The sequence below is a fragment of the Calypte anna genome, chromosome Z (assembly GCF_003957555.1).
Source record: "Calypte anna isolate BGI_N300 chromosome Z, bCalAnn1_v1.p, whole genome shotgun sequence".
NCBI classification, from domain to species: domain Eukaryota; kingdom Metazoa; phylum Chordata; class Aves; order Apodiformes; family Trochilidae; genus Calypte; species Calypte anna.
In genome coordinates, this window is record NC_044274.1 from 25624064 (window position 1) to 25634019 (window position 9956).

Genomic DNA, 9956 nt, shown 5'->3' on the forward strand with positions numbered 1-9956 from the left:
CAAACGCACCATCGTGTACCTCAGCATGCATCCCACTTCAGTCTGTGCTTTCAAGTTTCTTCGAAGAAAGGGAGGCATGTCCCTCTTGGGGACTGCCCTGGGCAGACCGGGCTGTGGCATCAGTCCTGTGCCATGGGCTCAGAGAAGAACCCAGAGTGACTTTTAAACAGTGACATCCAGGTTTGGTGAGGCCACGAGCACACATTCCGTGTACCACAGAGCTCTGGCAGCAGCAGCATCTGAAGCAGAGATGCTGTTTCCCACCTCTTCCACGTGTCCTGACAGCCCACCCGCCCTGCTGATGGGTGGGAGGTTTTCACCGGCATCCACAGTCCCCTGAGCATCCTACGAGAGGAGGGGCGGAGGCGAGCCTAGAGCATCGGCACCCCCCGAAGAGCACCGGGAGAGGCCGGGGCTGCAGGGGAAGGAGGGGACGGCGGGGCGGCAGCCTCCCCACTGCAGGAGGGGGCCATGGCGGTGGCCGCGGAGGGCAGCCGCTTCGGCTACATTTTGGACCTGCTGAAGCCGGAGAAGGTAGGGGCGGCGGCGCCGTGTACCTGCCCGTGCAGGAACCCCGGTACTGCCGGCGGGGGTCCCCGGGACAGACGCGTCTGCAGGGATGCGGTACGGCACCTCCGGGACAGCCAGGATGCGGGTCGCGGGCGACAGCAGCGCCGTCACTGTCCGGTTCGAAGGGGGTGGGTCTGGACAGAAAAGTGGGTTCCCTCCATATATTTTTAGGGGGATAAACTTGACTCGTGTCTAGAGCTGATGTGCTTTGGTGGCTCGCCTGGTATCTACCGAACGCTCCTGAGGCTGTCGGGTTAAAATATTAAGAAATAAAAATGCAAAGTGTTACTCAGCCCGGCACACTTAGGCACCTGGCATTTCATCAGCCTTCTGCTCTGTGTGTGACTGTTGCTCCTTCTAGGCTCTGGATGTGGTTGGCTCAAGCCGGCTGCCAATTATCGGTGCCTTTTTCTGTCACCCATAGCCGGACTGGCTGTAATGCTGGGGTGAAAATGTCTCCCCCAGGAAATGAATCAGTGTTTGCAGATATTTTGAGGGAAACTAGCCATGTGCATTTCGTAGAAAAAGGAGGGGGGAACTTCCTCTATTTCTGAGCTGCTGATCCATATATAAAACAGGGAGCACTTCTTTAGCCTTACCCGCAAAGACTTTGCTGTGGTGAGTGTAAAAAAATGAAGTAGTCATAGTATTTTTTAACTTTAAAAAATATATATAGGGGTAGGAAAAACTATGGTGTTATTTGAAAGACTGTTCTGAATGCATCCCAAGGATCTTTCAGCTCATCTCCAGAGGCTGCCTTCACATGCTGTTTTCTGTTGCCACTCTTTCTCCCCCTCTCCTTCTTCTAAAAGTCGTGGATGTACTTTTAGAGCAGGTTATAAAGTTTCCTGGGGGCTTTTCTTCTTCTCTTTGTTTGGGAGTAACTATGCCTGGGGGTCCAAAGGAAATTTCAGATGGCCTCAGTGTTCCTGTCCATTTTATGCAATACACAAAATCATATAAGGTTTCAGGCAAGAAACTCTTTTGCCTGAGATTTCCCTGTAAGGGGGTGCTACATCTACCCCTTCTCTCACAGTGTGTATGTGTGTACAGTCTGTGCTTGTAGCTTGAATCTCACTCCCTCTGCAACAGCATATGGTTTGGTAGACAGCTGAGTTATCATAGTAGTGTAAAATATGCACATTTATTACAAACGGTTCTATGTTTACACAGAGTATCGCATTGCCAAGTCCCAGCCTCAGATACTCTTGATGAACCTGAAGAAAAGAGGAGCTGTAGCAGTTGTGTGACCTTCACATAGTGGTGGTCACTGCCTGAGGCTCTCTAAGGGCCACCTCTGACACCTCTTGCTCACCATTTTTTCCTTTCACATTTCATTACCTCCAGACCAGGGTTTTAGGTTACAGCTGTTTTGTAATTTATTGATGTTAACCAGGAACTTGGAAGTATTCTGCTGAGATAATTAAGCTGCTTCCTCAGGTGACATAAATCATGCCAGGAAAAGGACTCTTCTGCATGGTCAGCTGCATTTGATTAGAGACCCCAGCAACCCAGTTTTCCCTTTCCCATTCTCTCACATCAATAACACTTTTGAAACAAAGCCTGAGGGCATTAATGTGCTCCGAATCAGCAGCTAACCATCTGGCTTTCACTAAACAAAGGACTATTATAGAAACAGTAATAAAAATACTTTACACTCAGGCACTCACCTCTCCCTGCATAGGGTCAAACCAGGTATAATACATTGGCTTGTAGACCCTGGGCAAATGACCTCTTTTGGCATTCATGCTGGTTTTCCACTTAGCTTGCTGACTCTGTCAGGCGTCTCAAACAGAGTAAATAATTATCTATCACTTTTCTCTGGGGGAATGTCACTTCAAAAACCTGTTATCTATTTTAATGATCTATACCAATTATTCCCCTTTGACTATGTTTCATACATACAATTTGCATGTTGTACATGGAACAGAAAGATGCATGTAACACTTTTAGCCCCAATAAGACAATCTTTGTGTAATCCACATATACACAACATCTCTTTAGGTTCACACAATTCAATGTGAGATACTCTGGGCCTCTAAGGCACCTGTCACAAATGTCACAGCAGCATCTGGGCACTCCAAAAGACCCCTGTGAGATAGATAAAAAATTATCTGCTTTTTGTAGCAGAGGCACCGAGGCAGAAGGAGATTGTATGACCTCTTTCAGGACTCTGAAATCCCAGTTCAAAACACAGCAAGAACAGACACTCTACAGTCTCAAATTAATGTAATATTTCAGACGTCTTGTTTATCTTCTCTTCTTCCTGTAAGTTTATTTTTGCAGTGGTCAGAAACATGAACAACCCTATGATTATTTACCCTCACCATGTTCAGAATTATTTTACCTGCATAGACATGTTTTTTTAACTGAACACAACTGCTTCTCTTGCAGTATTAACTTCAAATGATTTTTAGATGCTGTAAAGAAATATTTGTGTCGGATGAGTTAACTGATCCCAATACCAGCTATCCATTTTGTGGAAATACTTTTTTGCATTTTCCTGTAAGTGGAATAAAAATAGTAACCCACTATAGACCAGTCGGTTTTTAGAGAGAGACTATCAACACTGATACTGTCCTTGTGCACTAGCTGTTGATTTCATTTAAATAAGGATCTTGGCATGCTCCATTTTTTATCCAGTCCCCTCACACTTTCTGTTTCCTCCATGTGGATCCTGCAGGTGACACCCAATTTCTATCCCACCCTTCTGCTAGGTTTCATATAGTGACAGATGTACAACTCTCTCAGAAGAGCATTTCAGCTTTTCTCCAGGTGAAAGTAAGAGACAGAGCTGCACAGGGGCACAAACAAACAAATACTATGAGGAACTGGATAGAGGAAACACAGAAAAGTCTAGTTGTGGCTTTGGGGGCAGGGGGGAGCTGCTGTGGTGTGTCTGACTCAGCTAAACCAGAGTTCTGCTCTTCACCTTTCAGAAGATGAAGTTTTACATATTTCTTGCTTATGCAGGAGAAGTGCTTGTTTGGGATTTGGGTCCCTATAAGGAGAATAGCCCTTTACTTTAACAGCATTTTTTTCTATTTACAGAGTATCCAAAAGTGTCCCAGATTATATCAACATTGTAAGAAGTATTTGCCCAAAAAGGTGACTTGGGTGAAAAAAGCATGTAAATATAACTTGGATTTCAATTTAAGGTAACAGTTTAAGTTAGACTGTGCAGAGTAGTCTGGGTTTGAAATTCAGCAGCTAAAAGAAGTTAAAATCCATTTTGCCTGTCTTCACAGCTTTTAATCAGAGTTACTCAGCTGGGTTAGTAAGTTTGTGTGACAGAGGTGTGTTTCCATGCTTAAGACAGGTCATAATCACTTCAGCAGTGTATTCTTTCAGGTGCCCACAAGAGCATGGAACGTGACATTGCAGGGGTGAACTACTGGTCTGTGGCAGGGGTAGCTACAATCAGAAGTGAGGAGAGTAGGCAGTGGGATGAGATAGTAATTTCCCATGTGCTGTGTGTTGTTCATCCTTTTTGTGCCCTATCTTTATGGTGTGAGAAACTGAGTCTGTAGCTGGGCTTCCAGCAAATTTGATTTTGTTATTGTAAAATGTAAACCTTTTATATTCCAAGTCCTTTTAAAAATAACCATTACATTTCCTTTCTGTAAATCAGTAATATCTTTTTATAGACATGGTCCTTCTCTAGCTCAGAGCTGGAGGTTATTTTGGCTTGAATGCTGCATATTTTTGGGAAGCTTTTTCATTACTATTATTTCATTTTCTTGGTAAGTGATTACAATGTGTGGAGGGAAACAGCAGAGTCCTCTGTGTGGACTGCTGTCTGCAGCTGCTCTTCCCCTGCAACTGTTGCTCATCAGGTGTCCAGGCATGAAGAAGAGTACATTAGACATGGCAAAAAATGGAAAAGTAAAGATACACTGATCTAATTTACATCTTTGAGATGTACTAGCTACAAATCCTAGATGAAGCTCATGGTAGTCCACGTAATATGGATGTTCAGTGAGGGCTCAGTGCTCTATGCATAGCAGTGGCTTGTGTGAACTTCCAAACTTGTTTGGTCCAGCTGATTTGGTTATGGGATCTGTTAGGAAACCCATCCAACTGTAAGGGTCGTGGGCCTGCCCAGCACATCTCTGCCCACCACCAGAATCAATGGATTGGTGCTTGTGATTTTTGTTTTATGACAAGAAATCTTCAAGTCATCATTACTGTCATTTTGAAACACTCAAGGTCAATTGGCCCTGGCTGGCAGGTCAGGGTGATGGAGTGATGTACACGGAAAAATTATGGAGCAGTTCATCTTGAGTGCACTCACATGGCAAGTGCAAGACAGGCAGGGAATCAGGCCCAACCAGCATGGGCTCAGGAAAGGCAGGTCCTGCTTGACTGGCCTGGTCTCCTGTGGGAAAACAGTCTGCGGAGGCTTAAGGATTCCATGTGCACATCAATATGATTGTATGAAATCATCTATTAGCAACTTGCACTCACTTTATATAGAGAAGCCTTGTTTACACCATCTTATCATGCAGGTGGCTTTGTATTCCAATTACACATACCATTCTCACGGAAAGATTCTTCTCACATAATTATTTTCCTCTTCTGTTGCCAATTAAGTTATCTCTTTCCCAGTAGCTCATTCTTAGAAAGCCTCTAACTAGGCCTCAATAACCATTAACCCAATGTGGCCTAAATTGAAGTAAGTCAGGATTGCTCACAACCTGTATATTTCTGAACTGTTTCCCCAACATATTCCCCCCTTTTTTTTTTGAGCAATTCTGACTTATTTCGTTACATAAGATAACATGCTAATGATATATTGTCATAACCAGCATACCAATAATGCAAAAGCAATAATAACATATATATTGATGCAAAAGCAATAATAACATACTAGTAATATAAAAGCAATAATAACATATATAACTAATAAGCCTTGCCTAATTAAATCTGTAAGCCAACAAGCTAACTGGTATATTTTATGATTTTTATCAGCTCTTACCAAAGGCTTTTCCTCTTCTGTTGCCAATTAAGTTATCTCTTTCCCAGTAGCTCATTCTTAGAAAGCCTCTAACTAGGCCTCAATAACCATTAACCCAATGTGGCCTAAATTGAAGTAAGTCAGGATTGCTCACAACCTGTATATTTCTGAAATGTTTCCCCAACAGTCTCCTTCTGTGAACAGGTGACCCACCTAGTGAATGAGGGAGAGGCTGTGGATGTTGTCTACCTGAACTTTAGCAAAGCCTTTGACAGTGTCTTCCCCAGCATTCCAGAGAAGCTGGAGACTCATGGCATAGGGAAGTGAGGTTAAAAATTGGCTACATGACAGGGCCCAGAGAGTTGTAGTGAATAGGGTCGTATCAAGTTGGCTGGATACCAGTGGTGTCTCCAGGGCTCAGTGTTGGGGCTGGTCTTGTTTGTTCAGTATCTTTATCAATGATCTAGATGAGGGGATTGAGTACCTCCTCAGTAAGTTTGTAGATGACACCAAGGTGGATGGAAGCGTTGTTCTGCTTGATGTTAGGAAGGCTCTGCAGAGGCATCTGGACAGGTTGGGTCCAGTTGGTTGAGACCAACTGTAGGAGATTTAATAAAGCCAAGTGCTGGGTTCTGCATTTTGGGCACAACAACCCCATGCAACTCTACAGGCTTGGGGAGGCCAACATCTGTCTGTATATAAGCCAGCAGTATGGCCAGGTGGCCAAGAAGGCCAGCAGCACCCTGGTTTGTATCAGGAATAGTGTGGCTGGCAGAAGGGAAGTGATCATGCCCCTGTACTTGGCACTGGTGAGGCTGCACCTCGAGTGCTTTGCTCAGTTCTGGGCCCCTCACTACAGGAAAGACATTGAGGTGCTGGAGCATGTCCAAGGGAGGGCAACCGAGCTGATGGAGGGCCTCAAGAACAAGTCTGTGAAGAGCAATGGAGGGAATCAGGATTCTTCAGTTTGGAGAAGAGGAGGCTGCTTTATCACTTCCTACAATTACCTGAAAGAAGGTTGTAGGGATGTGGGTGATGGCCTCTTGTCTCAAGTAAATAACAATAGGTTTAAGGTAAATGGCTAAAGTTGCTCCAGGAGAAGCTTAGACTAGTATTAAGAAGAATTTATTTACTGAGAGAGTAGTCAGGTGCTGGAACAGGCTGTTCAGAGAGGTGTTTGAGTCACCATCCCTGGAGGTATTCGAAACCCATGTGGATGTGGCACTTCAGGACATGCTCTAGTAGGCATGGTGTCTTTTTCTGGGTTGACGGTTGGACTTGGTGATCTTTGAGGTCTTTTCCAACTGTGATGATGCTGTGATTCTGTGAATTGAAGGGTAACCATCAATAAGGCAAAGTTAGATGAGGCCTTATTCCTGAGCCAAAACAGGCACATTTATCTTAGGTGGCATAAAATCCTGCCTTATTTCTAAGTGAACAATAGATCTTTCAGCTTGAATTACTGAGAAAATCCTGGGGATAGCAGTGATCTTCAAGGTTCAGCTTTTCAGGGTTAAGTACAGAAGCAAACTGTATCAGTGATAATTTACAGTGAGCAAGATGCAGTCTAAAAGCCCACTGCATCCATCCTGTCAGAAAATAATTCCATTGCACAGGGAGAAAAGTATCTCTCTGGTAACTCAGTCCCTAGGACATCTTCATTAGCACAGGAACAAATCTGACTCTTCATGATGTGTATCTCCACATTGGCTTTGCTCTGATGCCAGCAAGGCAGGTAGCAGGGATTCTGTCACAGGAGTGCAGTCCAGTAGTGAAATGGCTCAGTATTGAGCCATGGCTGCAAAAGCAGTGCCAGAAAAAAAAGTCTTGGAAAGCTTTGGTCTGAGGACCTGACTACTTGAGGCAGAGGATGTGTTGCCAGAGTGTCCTGTGGGGTTTGGGGCAGTGCTCTGTTGCTTCACACAGCAGGATGCCAGTCACTCTGAAAATCAAGTGTAGGATTTTTATGGCTAGTCAAAAACCAGTGCCACGTCTTTCTTGGAATTACAACGATAGTAAATTCACATGAATGCTCCAGGGACTGCTGCGTAACACTGATTAAATTAACAAGGACATCTAACCTGCGGTAGGAGGGAAAACATGATTAAGCCCCTCCCTTCCAGTGTCTGTTCAGAGAACTCAAGGCATGAAAGCACTGTCCCAACAGACCTTGCCAGCTGAGGGGTCAGGAGAAAATTATAAAGAATGTGTAGAACTATCTTGACACTTTCCAGATTATTACATGATGTAAAGGGAGTTCCTTGTTAGCAGAACAGATGCTCAGTCAACCAAACCCTGTGTCATGAAACAATGCAGAAATGTAGGTGTGACTGATCGTGTAACCCCTCTGCAGAACCTAACAACCGGAGTCTGTTCTGACAGTAGTTTTGCTCTTACCTCTTTAAGGTACCAGTGGTTCTCAGCTGTGGGGGTCTTGTTCTCCCAGTACCTTGAAGCTAAGTGGATTTTGTCACTATAAATGCAGTCTTTCCAGCTGAGGATGGATCAAAAGGCTTGTTAAAAGGTGTGAGTGCAAAAGGAGGAGTTTTACCCTTTGGAGGCCTTTGAGGACTTTTTCAGCCATGTAAAACCTCAATGTGGTGGAGAAGGACATGGTAATTAAAATCCTGCTCTAAAGTACCCTGAACCCAGAGCAAACAGGCATACAAACAAGCTAATACCTTAATGATCTATTAAGGGATTGAACAAAGAATTACTCACGGGTCCTCACAGTTAACTGTAGTTGGCACCGTGGAGCCTCCGAAGACTCTGGGAGGACAGGTGGAAAGTGGTTTGTTCACACTTAGCAACACTCTGCTGGCACCTATACCCATACCTATACCTATACCTATACATGAAGTACAGATTGCTGTGCCACGAAAGACAGAATTTCTCCATACTGCTTCGAAGGTGACAGCAGAGCCAAATGGGCCTTGTTCTGGTCTGCAGATGGTGGTTTATTTGGGCCCAAATCAGCAGTGTCCATTATCGATGTAGTGGGCTAATACAGACAAGGGCTTATTAAGAACCAAATGCTTTAAGACCTTCCTGTAACATCAGGAAATTTGGGGATAGTGGTGGTGGTCAGCAGCTTGAAAATCTTTACTCAAAACATAGTTGGAAGGCTGACAATTTACGTCCTTACCAACCAGTTCTCTCCCCACCTCAGTTAAGTGACATGTTTCAGTTTGAATATACGTGCTGGGCATCACTGGCATTATTGAAATAATTTCAAGCACAGTACTAGGTATTTTTATGAAGGTGGTTTCCAAAGTAAATATGAAATAATATATTTACATGTGTTTTCTAAAAAGTTATTTGTAATACCAGACATGCAAAAACATCACCCGTCTAGTGTGATTTATGAGTGTAATTTTCCATTCAAGTTATCACCGAGTCCCAATTTCAATAATGACCAAAACCCCCAAAAAAGACATTTCAAGCCATGTTTGTTTTATTAACTTAGATGAAGGGTAACTCTGAGGGGAAAAAGAAGCTGTTACCCTTCTGTTACTCTTTTAAATAAGGCTAACATAGGTGAGATTTGGGATTTATCAAACTGGCAGCATTTCATCATCATATAGTTCAGCTTCATCTGGTTTAATTATCTAAACCTCCACCCATTGTGTAATGAGGAATACTGAATGCTTCCACAGAGTTTCCTCATTCGTGTCTTTTCTCCCTTACGCTAATACTATGTTACCGGTAGACAGCATTGCATCTGCAATGGTTGCTTCTGCAGGCCTGCCAAAACCTGGAGCTGTTGGAGATTTACAAGTAGTTTTGTTTGTTCTGTCTGGTGGCAAAAAGGGTATTTGCTTCACCTTTTCCAATGAAAACATGCTGCAAGGGGAAGGCAGGAGGTGCAGACCAGTATTCCCCCTTCCGCACCATCCCCTCTCCCCAGCTGCCACGAAAGCCGCCCGCTGCCTCCCTGCTACACCCTGACAGTGCCCGGCTCCACATCGCTTTCCTGTGCTCACCCTGCCGAGCTGTTACTCTCCCCAAGAGCAGACACACTCCGCGTCGTCTCTCTTATCGGGCGAAGAGATTAACTAGAGAATTTTTCGTTTTTCATCGGAAAGTAATAAATACTCCTCGCCGTCGGGATCGGCCACCTTCCCACGACGATAGCGAAAAAAAAAAAAAAAAATTTTTTTTCTTCAAGGCTGCCCTTTCCCGCGGGGGGCAAGCCCCTCCCTGGGACGGTGGTTGAACAGCTCCGGATGTCCGCCACCGTGTTGCCCCCCTCTCCCCTCCGCCCCGGCCACCCCGGCCACCCCGGCCGCCCGTGCCACCGCTGCCGCCCCTGCCACCCCTGCCGGCGCAGCCGCGCTGCCCCCTACCGGCTGAGCCGCAGCTCTGGGCGTAACCGCCCCGCGCCGCCGGTGCCCGCTGCCGCGAACCATCGCTGTTGCGCGACGGGCGC

General features: G+C 45.0%; 1 long non-coding RNA gene across 1 annotated transcript; it reads right to left on the reverse strand.

The window, feature by feature from the left end:
- Positions 1-6807: 6807 nt before the first annotated feature.
- LOC115599955 lies at positions 6808-9956 on the reverse strand. Its single transcript, XR_003988725.1, has 3 exons — positions 9874-9956; positions 7925-8021; positions 6808-6850 (listed from the first exon to the last, which is right to left on the reverse strand). It is a non-coding gene; the product is annotated as an uncharacterized LOC115599955 (long non-coding RNA).